This window comes from Cervus elaphus, chromosome 19, assembly GCF_910594005.1.
Source record: "Cervus elaphus chromosome 19, mCerEla1.1, whole genome shotgun sequence".
In the NCBI taxonomy this organism is placed as follows: domain Eukaryota; kingdom Metazoa; phylum Chordata; class Mammalia; order Artiodactyla; family Cervidae; genus Cervus; species Cervus elaphus.
In genome coordinates, this window is record NC_057833.1 from 94,661,350 (window position 1) to 94,681,055 (window position 19,706).

Here is a 19,706-nt window from a genome sequence, read left to right on the forward strand (position 1 = left end):
ATAAACATTAGTTTAGATATAAAAGTAGATTATAGCCATTTAAAAAACATCCTTATCTTTTAATTATGAGATAGCTGAGCCAATATTCAGTCTTTCATTCTCTAAATTTCCTCCTAGAAACTTTTCCTGACTAGCTATCTCAGAGGACAATTGCATTAACCCAAAGATTTCCTCATGAAGAAGGTATATGAGCTTCACTCTGGTGAAATTTTCTGGTGTTCACAATGATATCAGTAGCTGTTTCAGTTAGCCTTGAAAAGTCACTGAATTTCTGAGTTATTAGAAATTAGACTAAAATTAGTAAAATTACAACAGATAAAATTGTTTTATTACTCTCACTCCTTCCATAGGGCTGATCCATTCAGCTTTGAGTGGTTCTGGATTCAATCACATCTGAACAAGAAATGTATTGATTTCTTTCTAGAGGAATGAGCTTCAGTCGATGTCTCTGGGAATAAATTACATGATGGAACTGATTCCACTCAAAGTCATTATTAACTGATTTGTTTAAACATCTATGCAGTGTGGAGGCCAGAAGAGGAAACTATTTTATGTTATGTAGTGAAGATTTTACACATATCTCTTCATCTCTAGTTGTTCTCATGTAACCAAATTCAAATTTCAACCTAATAACGTTAAAATGAAGTTCTCATCATCTTCCATTTTTCTTCTGTCTTCTTTCTCTCTCTCTGCTTCTCTTGAATTTTGATCCATTTCCTCCATATTTCTCCATGCCTTACAAAGATACCTGAGGATGGGAGTTTTTTAAGGAAGTCTGTGTGCCCACTGCTGGGTGGGATGGGATGGTAGATGAAAATTAACCTTTCAGCCTAATGAGATGCAAGACCAGTTAAGTGACAGCACTACCTCCCCTATGTGTTCACACAGCTGCAGTCATTAAAATGACCTATAGGCTTTATTGTGGCACATATTCAATTAAAATTCTTTATTAATGGGCTGAGGATGAATAGGAAATGGGGAAATTACTGAACAAATTGCTACAATCCATCCCATTCTCCTTCCTTTTTCCTTCACTAATTAGTTTCTTTCTTTTTTCTTTCTTTCTTTTCTCATTTTCTTCCTGTAAAATCTATATCCTTTACTTTGTGTTTTAATCTGCATTTATTTTTGTTTTCATTATCATGCATGCATGTGCACACACAACGCATACATACATACACACCCCTAGGGGTGCACCAATGTTGACCCTCCCTGAAGGGTTTCTTTGCCATGAGAAACTACTCTTTGCAATTTCTTGAAATTCAATAATAGTTTTTATATAGAGTTCTAAATTTCATAGAATGGATAAAAGTATGCCCTATTTGGGGTAAACATTCGGTATTTGACTAGAATTTCACAAGAATTACTGTATATGGTGTTTCTTACTTCTAGATAAGAACTAGATAAGAACTTTTTTAAATTAAAAAAGTCAAATAGATCTCTCTGCATATATGCTGATGAAAATCATTTAGAAACTTGCATGGGGTTTAAATTTTTATATTATCTTAAATGGGAAGTCAGAGATCTTTCTTAAAGTAAATAACTAGAGAGAAAAATATACCTACTGATAAAGTTGAAGTGAACTATCCAGACAGTAGTTCAGACCCAAACTATTCTTCCTCAGTGTAAACAGACAGAATAAATCCCCCAAAGATATTACTCAGATCTAAACTATGGACCAAAGATGTGTGCCAGTGGTTTCTGCATTTGACTGTATACATACCTGCCTTTTAACACTGAGTAATTATTTTTTTGGTCATCCATTATTTATTTTTCCAAATGCATCATTTTCACATATCAGTGCTATTGGATCAGATGTAACAAAAGACACAGAAAATTATCAAGGCACAATTTCCACCCTCTGGGGAATTGTAATCCATTTATCATATTATTAACATATAAAAAAAAAAAAAACCAAAAGCTTGTCATCATGAATGTTAAGACATGCAGGTAGATTGAAAAAGTCAGTCTTACAATGACGTTCCTCTTTGGCACTTACCTACCCACATCCACCCACACCCACCTAGAGGCACCATATTAAACAAAAGATACTGAGGAAATATTTTAAATATTGCCTAACATTCATATATTTTCCCTTTACTCTGAAACACCACATGCATCACTACTTGTAATCTTTGATCCACTCTGAGGTTTTTTAAATTAGTTAATTTATTTTCGGCTGCATCAGGTCTTGGTCCTCTGGGCATGTGGTCTCCAGAGCGTGTGGCCCTAACTGTGGCACTCATGCACTCTACTTGTGGCATGCGGGGTTGGCATGGGAGATCTTAGCTCCCCCTCCAGGGATCAAACCACATTCCCTGCATTGGAAGGCGGGTTCTTTACCTCGGGGCCATCAGAGCAGACCCCATCCATGCTGCTTTTTACCTTGAAGTAGTGATGAGGAGCAAGTCCCCTAAAGTGTACCTGGCTCTGTCTCTTGGGAAGCCCTGTGACCTTGAACACCTATAATGTGCTCAATCTATAGCTCAGTTTCCTTATCCAGTAAGTGATGCTAATAATAGAACTTATAGCATTGTTGTGAGGGGTAAATAAATTAATAACAGTATTTGGATAACAGCCTTTGGCACACAGTAAGCTTTTCTAAAATGTTGGCTTTTATTGTTACTGATCCAGTAGTTTGCTACTTCCTTGGACTCAAGAACTAACCCACAGACAAGATGCACCATGCTTCTGCACGGAAATGGAGAGGTAGGTTATCAACAATAAGACTTCTATCACAATGCCCTGGTAAATGGGACATAGAGATACTTAGAGAAGACAAGTTGCTTTTTCAATCTAGGAGAGTATGATAAGCTTTCAAAACCACAAAATTTGTCATTTTCTCACACAAACAATTCCCTCGTGGCTTATCTGGTAAAGAATCTGCCTGCAAAGCAGGAAACCTCAGTTTGATCTCTGGGTTAGGAAGATCCCCTGGAGAAGGGAAAGGCTACCCACTCCAGTGTTCTGGCCTGGAGAATTCCATGAGCTGTATAGCCCATGGGGTCTCAAAGAGTCTAACACGACTGAGTGACTTTCACTTTCACTTTTCACACAAACACATAATTACACTTAAATTCTACATACAATACTTGCTTTAAAAATTCAGAATAGACTTGCTTTTATACAGGTTGAAATGGTAGTGTGTGATATTGATTTATGGCTCTTTTTAGGAAAATAATTCTGATACATGACCAAATTTTATAGCTTAAAATTTGGCTGAAATTTAATTTCCTTTTCCTTGTAACTCACTTTAAACATTACATTTGGTTAATTGTTTGCTCTGAGAACTTTATGGTGGCATTTAAATTGAACCTCAAATTCTGACCCAAAGAAAGATGTCAAAGCAGTTTAGAAATTTGATCTATAAGAATTCTTTTCTCTTCAAGCAGAGCTATCATCAGGAGACCATTAACAAAAACAGTTTAAAAAAAAAATTCTGTTTGTAAATAATTTAAGCATTTCCAATAACTAAAATAAATAAAAGCTACACAAGGAGAACACAACCTTCTCCAAAGAGACAGCCATGGTTTGGCTTTGAGTGAAAAGAATAATTTACATCAATTTACAAATTAAATATCAGTATGACAAACATGAAGCCAGTCAGTATCCAATGTGGGAATGTTATTAAATAACTATCATCTTGTAGTATGTTTAAATCAGTTAATTTGTTTCAGTTCATTAATTTTTAAATTAATACATTCTATATGTTCTTTTGTAAAAAAAAAAAAAAAAACTGCAAGGATTTTCCTGTAGCTCAACATTGCCCTCCTATGGACTAAAAACCATAATATAGTATTTCAAATGTGTGTAAAGTAAATAAGAAAGTTATACTCCAATGGGACAAGTTTTAAAATAAGCGGTGAACTCTCAGAATTCTGACTAGCAGCACACACAAGTCTCCCTAACATGACCTTATTCTATTGGAACGTCTCACATGGATCAGTGCTGTGCTGAAAACAGTTCCTAGATTTAGGTCACTCTTCGGTCTTGTGGGTGGGCAACAAGTCCAGACAAATGAACAACATGGTGAAAAGTCAGTTACTTATTTTACTGAGCCTGGCCAATACTTATAAAAGGCTTTTGTAAAAAATTTTGGAAAATTTTGTAAAAATTTACAAAACTTTGTGTGTTTCTGGGAGGTATGGAGAGCTTAAAAATAAAGGAAACTTTCCATTAGTTAAGAGAAAGATAAAAAGTGCTTGTGTATTTTACATTTGAAGCTGCCAGATAGAAATAAGCCTGATTCTGCTAGGAATTCAGCTGGACTCTGGACTGAGCTTGTGTAAGTAAAAGTCAAACAGTTGGGCAGGATAGAAATAACTGTTGAGTCACAGGATGGGATCAAGCTGGATCAGGCAAAAAGAAAATGGGAGGAGGTTGGGAAGATTATTATTATTATTTTTTTTAATAAAAGCCTTTGGAGAATTTCACTCTTCTTTTTTGAAATGACAATATTAAAATTATCTGTGTGTATACACAGATGATGGTCAAAAAGAGTAAGTGGCTCAGTAGCAGTCACTTTCATACAATGTGCATGCAAATAATATTCTTTAATCATTGTGAAATAATTATGAGTAAGTTGGGGGTAGATTGTTTTAACCTCTATAAGCCTCAATTTTCTCATTTGTAAAATAGTGCTGTTGTTCCTATTTTGCAAGTTCAAGAACATAGATAAGAAATACAGTGATTAAAGTCCCTTACTTAACAAATATTTTGGTACAGAGAGGAAGCTTTATGAAAGGTGGCTGATTAATAAATAATAAGTATAATTATCACTTTAGATCTTTGAATCTGTCATATCCTTTCACACATATTGTTAAATTTCATTATATTAAATATAGTACCATTATTAGAGTTACTGCTCGGTGGTATGGCTTCCCTAGAGCTTTTTAGAGTAGAGAACAAAAAGACCAGTCTAGTTGGAGAAATTTTCAGAAACTCAATGAGAACAAGCAACAAATTCATCATCTCAAGACACACTCACAGGAGCATAAAATTTCACTGAGTCTTTATTGTAAAAACACATAGCCATGATTGAACATTTCAATTGCCCTGGACTTGAGTCCCTTCTAATCAACATAAAGAAAATCTTGCATTTCAAAAAAAAGTGGTGGGAGTCATTTGTAAGAAAAGCTGGAGAAATGAGTCCAAGACCTTCATCTCTAGGTCAAAGTCTTCGTCCTTGAGAGTTTTTTCTAAAAATTTTATCTTTTCTCTGTGGGTTCTGGGTGTGCCCCAGAACCTGGGTGTGCCTCACTCTACATAGCCTTGTGCATGTGTGTGTGCTAAATCGCTTCAGTCACGTCCAACTGTATGCGACACTATGGACTATATAGCCTGCCCAGTTCCTCTGTCCGTGGGATTCTCCAGGCAAGAATACTGGAGTGGGTTGCCACGCCCTCCTCTGGGGGATCCTCCCAACCCAGGGACCAAACCAGTTTCTCTTACATTTCCTGCACTGGCAGGAAGGTTCTTTATCACTAGCACCACCTGGGAAGCCCTATACATAGCCTTCTTTGGGTTTAACTAGTGCCAATCAACTTGGCCTCAAAGATAGCATGTATGCCAATTTTGTCCTCTTCAATATCCAGCTTGTTTCAGTAAGTCAAACATTACCTGCAAGAAAAGATGGGGAAGGTAAAGATTCCAATATTTTAATTATGTTTCAGTCACAGAAAGGAGCCAAGCAAGTCTTCGGAGGCAACAGAGAATGTTACCTACAACACTCACTTAAGAAATGGAGTGATTTCCCTGGTGGTCCAGTAGTTAGGAATATGCCTGCCGCTGGGAACAAGATGGCAGAGGAGTAGGTACACATGGAGTACATCTCTTTTCACGGATACATCAAGAATACAGCTTCAGACACAGAAGCGCTTGCAGAGCATCAGCTGAGAGTGGGCAGAAGGACCTGACCACCAGAAAAGAATATATAGAACCATGCAAAACTCAGTAGGATGAAGGAACTAGGGGGAAAACAGGAGTATTTGTAGGCCTGGGCCTGCCCTTGTTGGGTGGGGGAACTGAAGCAGGGGTCTGATCCACACATTGGGGCAACTGTCTGGGTCCGAAGAGAAACATTTGAGGCTGAAGGAAGCAGCTGATCTGTGACAGCCTAAATGGAATGAGAATCAGACAGTCCTTGCCATAGCCAGGGACAGGGGCGCAGGTCCCCTAAATGGCGCAGCAGCTGGGAGCTGGAATGTAGGGACTGTGGAGCAATCCCAGGGCGAGGGCTGCTGTTGACTGCTGGGAGACGGATCAAGGGGATGTGAGGGAGGAGAATGTGGAGGGAAATGCCTGTGGAGGAAAGCCAGGCAGTCATGGAAGCAAGGCGATACTGCTGAGTTATGCCTAGGGGGTGGAGCCATCAACATAGCTCTCTCTTCCCACATGTCAGCACAGGCAGCTGAGACAGCCTGGCCCGTGAAACACCTGATAGGTGGATCAATAGAGTAGTACCCTACCCAGGGCGCCCTTTTAAGTGCCTTACAAGTGGAACAACAGAGTAGGACCCTAGCCAGGGGGGCCAATTTATGTGCCTGATGCACCAAACAACAGAGAAGGACCTAAGAAAGGAGCTCTCTAAGTGTCTGAACAGGTGGAGCAATGGAGAAAGACTAGCCAAAGAGGCCTTCTGATCACCACCTGCCAGAGGCTGGAAAAAAAAGACTCTGATAGGGCCATAATTTCTGTAGCTGAGACAGTCCATGTCCCTGCACGCTTGGTGCCACCAGGGTCCCTGCAACTCAAGCAGCTTCACTATCTTCATGTTCAACCCTCACTGAGGCAGAGCTTCCACAGGCATAAAAAAAATCTTGAGTCTATACCAGGGGGTCGCTTCACTTGTGTCCAACTCTTTGCAGTCCTGTGGACTGTGGCCTGCCAGCCTTCTCTGTTAGGGGGGTTCTCCAGGCATGAATGCTGGAGCAGGTTGCCCTACCCTTTCAGAGCACTATATTTCCTGCTTCCCTAATCTCCAACTCCCCTGAGTACCTGGTGCTGCTAGGGCCCCTGTGACCCAAGCAGCTGCACCACCTCCATACCTGTCCCTCACAGGGGCAAGCCCAAGTCCTCCAGAGCAGTCTCAGGAGCAAACCCCAGTGGACCACTCACATGCAGAGGTAGAAATAAAGCCACAGTTGAAACCCAGGGGCAGTGTGGCTAAGGAAGAGGACCCAAAACCTTCCCACTGGCTGTACAAGCTGCAGATTAAATCCACGCGATCAACTAGGCAGACTCGTGTCTATGGATGGAGAGGGCAATGGCGCCCCACTCCAGTACTCTTGCCTGGTAAATCCCATGGACGGAGGAGCCTGGTAGGCTGTAGCCCATGTGGTCGCACAGAGTTGGACAGGACTGAAGCAACTTAGCAGCAGCAGCAGCAGTGTCTATGGGATAGATAAAAGGACACTGAGAGTTCCCACAAAAGAAAATACAATAGTTCTGGCATTTGTAAACATTGGAGGCAAGAAAACACAAGAGGAGGAACAGATTAGAGTCTCAGCTGCCCTCACTGCATGTCCAGAGACCAGCACAGGATTGGAAGTCATCCTAGGGAGGCAAGGTGGACTGTGCCTCCCTTTAAGGGCAAGGATGCTGACAGCAGAGACTCAAGAAAAACATTTATTATTCTTATATTTTTACTTGCTCTGAAATTTCTTTTGGAATTTTTTTCCTTCCCCCCCAACCCCCATTGTGGTTGTCAATTTTATTAGCATGATAAAATCTATTTCAACTTTTCAGTTTTTTTTCAATCACATTTTTTATTTATGTTATAAACTTCTGTGTTTATGTTGGCCTTTTGTAGTTCTGTAGGGTTTTCCTTTTTTTCTCTTTCTTTAATTTAAATTTTTAAATTTTTTAAACTTACTATTTTTTTCTACATTTTTCCTTTGTTTTCCTTTTCCTACTATTCTACTCCCCTTGCAATTAATCTTTAGTATATATAAATCTTCTTTATTTACCTCTATTTAACTTTGCATTTCTATTCTTTCTTTTCTTTAATTTTCTCACCATACTTGTTAGTTGTGTTTTCATTGCTTTATTTTTGTTTTAGTTTTGTTTTTTAGTTTGTGCTTTGGTTAGTTTGGTTCTTAACAGGAGGATATCATTTTTGGTTTCTTTGTTGGCCAGGTCAATCTATTGGACTTTATTTTTGTAGGACAGTTTTGATTTTGTTTATGGGTGTACATATGTGTGTGTATATTCCATAATTTTAATTATTATTTGCCTGATTTTGTAATTGCCATTTGTCTGGGGTTAGTCTTTGGTTTCTTGTTTGGGGGTATTTGTTTTAATCCCATTTAATGCCATAACAAACCACCTGTGGAATCTCTGTTCCTGGCCAGAGATCAAGCCCTGAGCCTTTGGAGTGGGAGCACTGACTCCAAGACCTTACACTACTAGAGAACTCCTAACCCTAGGCAGTATCAAATAGTGAGAACTCTCACAAAAGCAACCACTTGAATACAAGACCCAGCATCACACAACTACCAGTAGCACCCTGTGTAGGACACCTCATCCAAACAACAAATAAGACAAAAATACAAACCAAATCATCAGCAGACAGGATTACTGCCTCACTCAGCCCTGTCCATCAAAGGAAAAATAAAAAAACAATCCACCTCCTCCCACTAGAATGCAAGCAAAAGTTACATACTACACAAAGCTTATACAAACCACTGGACCAAACTTACAAAGGCAGAAATCAAAGAAAGAAAGAATTCAACCTTGAAGCCTTGGAAAAGGAGACCTCAAACACAGTAAGTTAAAAAAAAAAAAAATGAAATGGCAGGGAAATACCACAAAATGAAGGAACAAACTAGAAACACACAAGTCCAAATAAATGAAGAGGAAATAGGCACATTACCTGAAAAAGAATTCGGAATAATGAGATTAAGGATGATTGAAAACCTTGAAAATAAAATGGAGAAAATGTAATAATCAATTAACAAAGATCTAGAAGAATTAAAGAATAAACATACAGAGACAAACAGCATAAGTACTGAAATTGAAATACTCTAGAAGGAATCAATAGCAGAATATCTGAAGCAGAAGAATGGATAAGTGAACTGGAGGATAAAATGGTGGAAATAACTGCTGAAAAGCAGAATAAAATAAAAAGAATGAAAAGAACTGAGGATAGACTCTGAGATCTCTGAGACAATACTAAATGCACCAATATTTGAATTATAGGGGTCCCAGAAGAAGAGGAGAAAAAGAGAGGATATGAGAAAAATTTTTAAGAGATTACAGTTGAAAATTTCCCCAAAATGGGAGAGGAAATAGTCAACCAAGTCCAAGAGGTGCAAAGAGTCCTATACAAACCAAAGGAGAAATATGTCAAGACACATACTAATCAAACTAATAAAGACTAAACACAAAGAATATTAAAAGCAACAAGTAACATACAAGGGAAACCCCATACGTTTAACAACTGATCTTTAAGTAGAAACTCTGCAGGCCAGAAGGGAATGGCGGGATATATTTAAAGAACTGAAATGGAAATATCTATAACCAAGATTACTATATCTGGAAAAGATCTCATTCAAAATTGATGGAGAAATAAAAAGCTTTTCAGACAAGCAAAAGTCAAGAGAATTCAGTACCACCAAACCAGCTTTACAACAAATGTTATAGGGACTTACATAGTCAAGAAATACAAGAAAAATATCTACAAAAACAAACCTTAAACAATTAAGAAAATAGCAATGGGAACATATGTATCAATAATTACCTTAAATGTAAATAGATTAAACACTCTAACCAAAAGACACAGATTGGCTGATGTTTTTGACACAGATTGACAAAAACAAGATCCATATATATGCTGTCTACAAGAAACCCACTTCAGACCTAAAGAAACGTATAGACTGAAAGTGAGAGGGTGGAAAAATATATTCCATGCATATGGAAAGCAAAAGAAAGTCTGAGTAACAATACTCATATCAGACAAAATAGACATTAAAATAAAGACTATTACAAGAGATAAGGAAGGACACTACCAATACCAAAACCAGACAAAGACAACACATAAAAAGAAAACTACAGGCCAATATCACTGATGAACATAGATGCAAAGATCCTCAACAAAATTCTAGCAAACAGAATTCAGCAACACATCGCAAAGCTCATACACCATGATCAAGTTGGGTTTATTCCAGAAATGCAAGGATTCTTAAATATATGCAAATCAATTGGTGTGATACACCATATTAACAAATTGAAAGATAATCTCAATAGATGCAGAAAATAGCCCTTGAGAAAAGTTCGCAGCCATTTATGAGAAAAACTCTTCAAAAATGGACATACATGGAACCTATCTCAACACAGTAAAGGCCATATATGATAAGCCCACAGCAAACATTATTCTCAATGATGTAAAACTGAAAGCATTTTCCCTAAGATCAGGAACAAGACATGGGTGTCCAATTTCACCACTATTATTCAACATAGTTTTGGAAGTCCTAGCTACAGCAACCAGAGGAAAAATGAAATAAAAGGAACCCAGATTGGAAAAGAAGTAAAGTTCTCACTCTTTGCAGATGACAAGGTACTATACATGAAAAACCCTAAAGACATTATCAGAAAATTACTAGAGATAATGAGTGAATTTAGCAAAGTTACAGATACAAAATCAAAACACAGGCATCACTTACATTTCTATATACTAACAATGAAAAATCAGAAAGAGAAATAATAGAATCAATTCCATTCACAATTGCAACAAAAATAATAAAATATCTGGGAATAAACTTACATAAGGAGGCAAAAGAACTGTACACAGAAAATTGAAATACACTGATGAAAGAAATCAAAAAGATGACATAAACAGATGGAGAGATATTTCATGTTCCTGGGTAGAAAGGATCAATATTGTGAAAATGACAATACTACCAAATGCAATCTACAGATTCAATGTGATCCCTGTCAAATTAGCAATGGCATTTTTCACAGAACTAGAACAAAAAATTTCACAATTCATATGGAAACACAAAAGACCCCGAATATCCAAAGCAGTCTTGAGAAAGAAGAATGGGGCTGGAGGAGTCAAACTTCCTGACTTCAGAATATACTACAAAGCTACAGTCATCAAGAGAGTATGGTGCTGGCACAAAAACAGAAATACAGACCAATGGAATAAGATAGAAGCCCAGAAATCAACCCACACACTTATGGGTTTCTTATTTTTTACAAAGTAGGCAAGAATATACAACGGGGCAAAGATAGTCTTCTCAATAAGTGGTGCTGGGAAAACTGTATGGTTACATGTAAAAGAATGAAATTAAAACTCTTCCTAACACCATACACAAAGATAAACTCAAAATGGATTAAAGGCCTAAATATAAGACCAGAAACTATTAAACTCAGATGAAAACACAGGCAGAACACTTGATGACGTAAATCAAAGCAAGATCCTCTATGACCCACCTCCTAGAGTAATGAAATAAAAACAAAAGTAAACAAGTGGCACCTGATTTACCTTTCCACAGTAAAGGAAACTATAAACAAGGTGAAAAGACAGTGCTCAGAATGGGAGAAAATAATCACAAATGAAACAACTGACAAAGGATTAATTTTTAAAATATACAAGAAAAATAAATAAATAAAATAAAATATACAAGGAGCTCATACAACTCAATACCAGAAAAACAAACAACCCAATCAAAAAGTGGGGAAAAGATCTAAAGAGACATTTCTCCAAAGAAGACATACAGATGGCTAACAAGCACATAAAAAGATGCTCAACGTTGGTCATTATCAGAGAAATGCAAAGCAAAACTACAATGAGCTATCACCTCACACTGGTCAGAATGGTTATCATCAAAAAGTCTACAAACAATAAATTCTGGAGAGGGCATGGAGAAAAGGGAACCTTCTTGCACTGTTGGTGGGAATATAAATTGGTACAGCCACTATGGAAGACGGTACGGAGATTCCTTAAAAAAAACTAGGAATAAAACCATATATGACCCAGCAATCCCACTTCTAGGAATACACACTGAAGAAACCAAAATTGAAAAAGATACATGTACCCCAATGTTCATTGCAGCACTATTTACAATAGCTAGAATACAGAGTGAAAGTCACTCAGTTGTGTCTGTCTCTTTGCAAACCCATGGACTACATAGTCCATGGAATTTTCCAGGCCAGAATACTGAAGTGGATAGCCTTTCCCTTCTCCAGGGGATCTTCCCAACCCAGGGATCAAACCCAGGTCTCCTGCATTGCAGGCAGATTCTTTACATGTTGAGCCCCCAGGGAAGCCCATCTGTCCATCAACAGATGAATGGATAAAGAAGTTGTGGTACATATGCACAATGGAATATTACTCAGCCATAAAAAGGAACACATTTGAGTCAGTGCTAATGAGGTGGATGAACCTAGAGCCTATTATATAGAGTGAAGTAAGTCAGAAAGAGAAAGATAAATATCATATACTAATGTGTATATATGGAATCTAGAAAGATGATACTGACAAGTTTATTTGCAAGGCAGCGACATATTGACTGATGGACAAACAGACTTATGGACACGGGGAGAGTGGAGGAGAGGTGAGCTGTATGGAGACAGTAACATGGAAACTTACATTACCGTATGTAAAATAGCCAAAGAGAATTTGCTATATGTCTCAGAGAACTCAAACAGGGGCCCTGTATCAATCTAGAGGGTTAGAATGGGGAGCGAGATGGGAGGGAGTTTCAAGAGGGAGGGGACATATGTACACCTATGGCTGATTCATGTTGATGTTTGAGATAAAACAACGAAATTCTGTAAAGCAATTATCCTTCAATTAAAAAATAAATAAATTTAAAATAAAAAAGAATCTGCCTACCATTGCAAGAGACATGGGTTCAATCTCTGGTCTGGCAAGATCCCACTTGCCATGGGGCAACTAAGCCCATGGGCCACAGCTACGGAAACCAGCACACCCTATAGCCCATGCCCTGCAACAAGAGAAGCCACAGCAATAAGAAGCCTGTGAACAACAACTAAAGAGTAGTCCCTGCTCACCACAAGCAGAGGAAGCCTGTAACAGAGACCCAGCACAGTCAAAAGCAAATAAATATTAATAAATAATTTTTTTTCAAAAAGAATGAGAGGGTCTTTTCAAAATGAAAGACCTAGAGCTATGAGAAATAACTGTTATCTTGCCATTTTGATGTCATCTACTGTCTTGCCCCTCAGAGGACACCAATTTTGATAATCATAGATGAGAGTCCCTTTGTAGAAGCCCAGGAGTATAGCAGAGAAGTTTGAGCACACTACTGGGGCAAAAAATAGATGAAATTCATTGAAGAGGGTATGAGGAACTGTTTCGCTAAGCCCACCATCCCCTCCCCCAAGGTAGCACAACTTAATGCCCAGTGTGGTATGGTGTCCCAGTCCTACCTGACCTTGTGACCCCATGGACTGCAGCCAGTCAGCCTCCTCTGTCCATGAGATTTCCCAGGCAAGAATACTGGAGTGGGTTGCCATTTCCTCAGAATATGATGTGTCCCATGGGGCAAAGTGAGAGTGTATGCCCAGCTCTCCTAGCTGTGTAGGAGGCTGCCTAGGAGAACCACTTCTTTCTCCTCCCACCCAGAATACTGAGGAGTGCTGAACAACTCGGGGGTCAGGCTGGGATAATAGCAGTCAGGGATCTCTGAAAATATCAAATCAGACCCTACTATACTACTGCTTTCCAGACTCCTTCAGAAAGGCTTCCAACTGATCCATGTTGTTGTACAGCAGAAATACACAACATTGTAAAGCGATTATCCTTCAATTACTTTTTTTTTTTTTTTTTTTTTGCATTTTAAAAAACAAAATCCTTCCATCTATGAGCCACTGGGATTGCCCTGCAGGAAGAACCCCTCAACTAGCCTAGGGTTACCTTTAATATTCTGTGTGTCTGTCATAACAACCCCATACCACAGATAAATTCAAAATATTAGTGGGTAGTATTAATATTAACCACCTAAAAGGACACTACCCAAGAAAACAGAAAGGGACCTAAGCCAAACCATGAAGAAATTTGAAATAATGACCTTGTTTTAAATTAATTCTAAGGCACTGTTCTAAGTCCTTTCATATGAATTGACACATTTAATCATTGTAGCAAGCCTATAAAATAGGAGTACATTGTTTACTCATATTTTACAAGTTTGGAACCTGAGACTCACAAAGGATAGTTTCCTTATTCAAGATTACACATGTAGTAAGTGAATGTACTCACACTGAAGCCAAAGATGAAGCCAATATTCAAATCAAAAGTGTCTAGTTCCAGAATTAAAGCTCTTACCACTACATGATATTGGCTTTCTAAGGTATTATTACTTTTCGTGCATATTTTTTCTCTAAAATACACTGCAAATCAAAGACGTTTTTGTACTAGATTTATTAAACATGTCTCCCTCTACAAGGTGGGCTTCCCCTGGAGAAGGGAATGGCTATCCATTCCAGTATTCTGACCTGGAGAACTCCATGGACAATATAGTCCACGGGGTGGCCAAGAGTTCAACACGACTGAGCCACTTTCATTTTCATTTTCCCTCTACAAGGTAAAGCTATGAGCTTGTGTAATTAGACTTGTACCTTATTAAGAAATGAGGCAGTGAAAAATTGTGTCTTCTTCTGCAAGGGGAGAGGAGCTGGTGAAAAGTTGCTTTTCTTTTGATGAGTAGAGTTTTGATGAGAGCAACATGGAAGGACTGATCATGAGTGATCACACTAGGGTTGCTTTTGCTATGGATGGCATTACATAATCCCTGATTAGATACTGTTCAGAGACCCAAATCTACCCTGCTATCTCTTTGAGACATGAAAAGGTAACCCTGTGTCCCTAAGCCATGGTCAGGAAGGGGGGACCCCTAACAGCAGTTACAGAAATCAATACTTGTCCCAAGCAAAGAATGCTTGCACTCTAAAATTAACCTATGCTACAATAAATTTATGAAAATGAGAAAATCATAGTTAATGACACTTTCTCCTTTGTTTATAATGTCCAAGTAAGTAAAGGAAATCTTTTCCTTTAGTAAGTCCTTGATATAAAAGCAATTTATTTAGCTGGTCCATTTGTTCAAATCAATTTACATAAGCTGCTGGAAAATTGGTCTGGAAAGAGTGCTAGAACAGCCCCTTAAAGAGAATCTCCCTAACAAATTACTAGAGATCTTAAGCAGAATGGGACGTGCCAGAAGTCTGACTAGTTATGGGTTTCCTAAGTGGTGCTAGTGGTAAATGACCTGCCTACCAATGCAGGATACATAAGAGACACTAGTTAGATCCCTGGGTCTGGAAGATCCTCTGGAGGAGGAAATGGCAATGCACTCCAGTATTCTTACCTGGAAAATCCCATGGATAGAAGCGTCTGGCAAGCTACAGTCTACAGGCTCACAAAGAGTCAGAAACAACTGAAGCAACTTAGTACACATGCATAAGACTAGTTAATTTTAGAACTAAATTTTCACAAGGAAAAAAATGCAAGCCCAGTTATAGCATATAGAATTGAGAATAAAATGAGAATCAAGTTGATAACCCCCAGAATTAGTAAGCATTAGAAAACAGCAAAGCCTTGGAAGATATGTAGTTCCTTTTATGAAGGAACTCCAAACTCTATCAGAAAATTAATAAATTTTAATGTAAAGTTGTTATTTAAGACAATTATTGATGTCAGAACAATAATGAGGATTTATCAACAGTAATCAAGAATTTTATTTAGGAAGAATGCACAGTGGCAGAGAGGGAAATAAGGCAGTAAATTAGAAATAAGAGCAAAATTCAGGTCCCGTTAGCTCTGAAGAAGACACATCTATTTCAAAGATCAGCAAAGGACTGAATGCTAAATGGGAGGAAGAATTGCTGGCAGCTGGATATCACAAGTTAAGAACTATATATTATAAAGAGAAACACTGAAAGAAGTCACTTATTTCAGAAAGAGAAATGGATTTTTTTTTTTTTTTTTTTTACAGTGCTTCAAAGTATTACTATTCAGGACTTCACTGGTAGTCCAGTTGTTGAGAATTGCCTACCAATGCAGGGGACAATGCTTCAATTCCTGCTCTGGGAAGATTTCACATGTTGTGGGGCAACTAAGCCCGTGCTACATAACTGCTGAGTTCACATGTTCTAGAGCTCTGCTTCACAAGAAGTTACCACACTGCAACTAGAGAGTAGCCCCCACTCACTGCAATTAGACAAAGCCTGTGTGTAGCAACGAAGACCAAAAATAAATAAATAAATACAGCCAAAAATAAATAAATTAAATGCTAAATTATGATTCAGAAGCAAGCAAGAAAAAAAATAAAAAAGTCAATTAGAGGATTTGAGCCTCAGACACATTTACTGAACTAGACATTCCCGCTATATTCATGGCCCTAAATGCTAATCTTGTGTCTATAGACAAAAACATCATGGCCATGCAATTCCTTCTAAAAGGTGTATTTGGAAAACATTAACAAAAACTTCCCACCTTCAAAAATTGATGGGCCATGGAGATAAGAATAAGGAAAAAAAAATACTGACTTTTTCATTTTAAATAATTTCCCTAAAGGATAAGATCATTTTGGGAGTTGAGCTGCAGTTGGTTAACCACTCAAGCTGCGAGTTTTAAAGTTGCACACTTTTGAGTTCAGAAATAAGAATCCATTGTAAAGGAGGGAAAGAGGCTGATTTTCTTTTAAGTACATCATCTGGTTTTGAGGATATGATGTTTAAACGGAAAGTCAGTGTCTTCAAAGGAAGATGTGGAAAGATGCATGGTACAGAGAGTATGCCACCCACAAGGAAAACCTGGAGAAGAAAGCATGTGTGGTTGTGTTAAATAAGTCTGGTCTTGTACTAAGGTTTTCCAGCTTATTTGCCAGATTGCTGAAATGGCAATACAAAGACATAATTATTGGTTTGCCCAGTGAGAATTATAGACATCTTGAGATAAAAGGAAAGCATCACAGAGATCACAAGCCTAGATGCCTTAGGTCACAAACCAAAGTCCTTGCTGAGGTCAGGGACATGAGTGGATAAAGAGAGCCCAGTGGGGACTGTGGCCATCAGGTATGTGTGTACCTCTTGTGAAACAGCAGGACACCACTTAGTTCTGGCTGCTTCTTCCACGCGCAGACCTAGCCTCTGCATTGCCAGGTCTTCTGATTTCTGAGAAATGGGAAACACAGAGTTACATGTAAAAAAAAAAAAAAAAAAAAAAACCTAGTTCTAATTTCTAAGAAACAGGAAAGACAGAGCCATATGTAAAATAACCTAGTTTGGTTTGGTTTTGTCATTTTATTTATTTATTGCACTCATCTCACACACTAGTAAGTAATGCTCAAAATTCTCCAAGCCAGGCTTCAGCAATACATGAACCGTGAACTTCCAGATGTACAAGCAGGTTTTAGAAAAGGCAGAGGAAACAGAGATCAAATTGCCAACATCTGCTGGATCATCAAAAAAGCAAGAGAGTTCCAGAAAAACATCTATTTCTGTTTTATTGACTATGCCAAAGCCTTTTACTGTGTGGATCACAATAAACTGTGGAAAATTCTGAAAGAGATGGGACTACCAGACCACCTGACCTGCCTCTTGAGAAACCTGTATGCAGGTCAGGAAGCAACAGTTAGAACTGGACATGGAACAACAGACTGGTTCCAAATAGGTAAAGGAGTACGTCAAGGCTGTATATTGTTACTCTGCTTATTTAACTTATATGCAGAGTACATCATGAGAAATGTTAGGCTGGAGGATGCACAATCTGGAATCAAGATTGCTGGGGAAAATATCAATAACCTCAGAAATGCAGATGACACTACCCTTATGGCAGAAAACAAAGAACTAAAGGGCCTCTTGATGAAAGTGAAAGAGGAGAGTGAAAAAGTTGGCTTAAAGCTCAACATTCAGAAAACTAAGGTCATGGCATCTGGTCCCATCACTTCATGGCAAATAGATGGGGAAACAGTGGCTGACTTTATTTTTTTGGTCTCCAAAATCACTGCAGATGGTGACTACAGGCATGAAATTAAAAGACACTTAATTCTTGGAAGGAAAGTTATGACCAAACTAGACAGCATATTAAAAAGCAAGACATTACTTTGTCAACAAAGGTCCATCTAGTCAAGGCTATGGTTTTTCCAGTGGTCATGTATGGATCTGAATTGCACTATAAAGAAAGCTGAGCACTGCAGAATTGATGCCTTTGAACTGTGGTGTTGGAGAAGACTCTTGAGAGTCCCTTGGACTGCAAGGAGATCCAACCAGTCCATCCTAAAGGAGATCAGTCCTGGGTGTTCATTGGAAGGACTGATGCTGAAGCTGAAACTCCAATATTTTGGCCACCTGATGCGTAGAGTTGACTCATTGGAAAAGACCCTGATGCTGGGAGGGATTGGGGGCAGGAGGAGAAGGGGACGACAGAGGATGAGAAGATTGGATGGCATCACCAACTAAATGGACATGAGTTTGGGTAAACTCCGGGAGTTGGTGATGTACAGGGAGGCCTGGTGTGCTGCAGTCCATGGGGTCGCAAAGAGTCAGACACAACTGAGTGACTGAACTGAACTGAATGGAATAGACAAATTTTAGGGCAATTTCAGGTTCATGGAAAAACTGAACAGAAGGTGCTGAGATGTCCCATAAACCTTGCCCCTACACATATATAGACTCAAAGGTCTGATTCCTAAGGTCATCTTATAACTAGTGTGTCAAATGGCTTCTCAATTCCAAATGCCCTTCAACAATTTTTTTTTTAAATGCATAAACTTTAGATTTTTTAGGATAATTTTAGATTCACAGCAAAACTGAGCAGAGACTGAGGAAAATAGAGTCTCTGTTTTCATTCTGTCTCCACACACACACATAGCCTCCTCCTGATCAATGTCGCCCACTGGAGTGGTACACCTGTTATCACTGATAAACCTACATCAACCCATCATTATTCTAGAGTTTACACTGATGTTCACTCTTAGTATTGTACATTCTATGTGTTGGGACAGATGTATGACATACCATTTAAGCACAGAGTCTTTTCTTTTATTTTGACACGAGTATTTTCACTTACCTAAAAGTCCTCTGTGCTTCAACTATTCAGCCATCCCTCCCCACAACCCGAGGCAATCACCAATATTTTTACTATCTCCATACATAGTTTTACTTTTCCAGAATGTAATAAAGTTAGAAGCATATAGTACATAGCCTTTGCAGATTGACTTCTTTCACTAGTAATATGCATTTAAGTTTCCTCTGTGTCTTTTCATAGTTTGACAGCTCATTTATTCTTTACCATTGAATAACATTCCTTTGTCTGGATGGATCACAGTTTACTTACCAATTCACCCACTAAAAGACATGTTGGTTGCTTCCAAGTTTTGACAATTATGAATAATGCTCCTATAAACATCTATGTGCAGGTTTTTGTATAGACATAAGCTTTCAATTCATTTGAGTAAATACCATAGAATATGATTGCTGGATTATATGGTAAGAGTGTGTTTAGTTTGTAAGAAACCACCAAACTGTTTCCAAAGTGGCTGTCTCATTTTGCATTCCCACCAGCAATGAATTAGTGTCCCTACTGTTCTGGCTCCTCTTGAGCATTTGGGGTTGTCAGTATTCCAGATTTTGGCCATTCTAGTGGCTGTGTAGAGGTATCTTGTTGTTATAAGGAGTTTTAAAATGTCCAAGGCTCTTTGGTTAAAAGATCAAAATGTTTATATTGCTTAAACCTCTGG

The 19,706-nt window shown here is 38.3% G+C and overlaps 1 long non-coding RNA gene across 1 annotated transcript in view; it reads right to left on the bottom strand.

Moving 5' to 3' along the window:
* Nucleotides 1-223: 223 nt before the first annotated feature.
* LOC122675976 overlaps nt 224-19,706 on the bottom strand; it is a 33,130-nt gene continuing 13,647 nt past the window's right edge. Inside the window, exon 3 of the long non-coding RNA XR_006335381.1 lies at nt 224-5,911. This is a non-coding gene — a long non-coding RNA (uncharacterized LOC122675976). The remainder of the gene's footprint in view (nt 5,912-19,706) is intronic.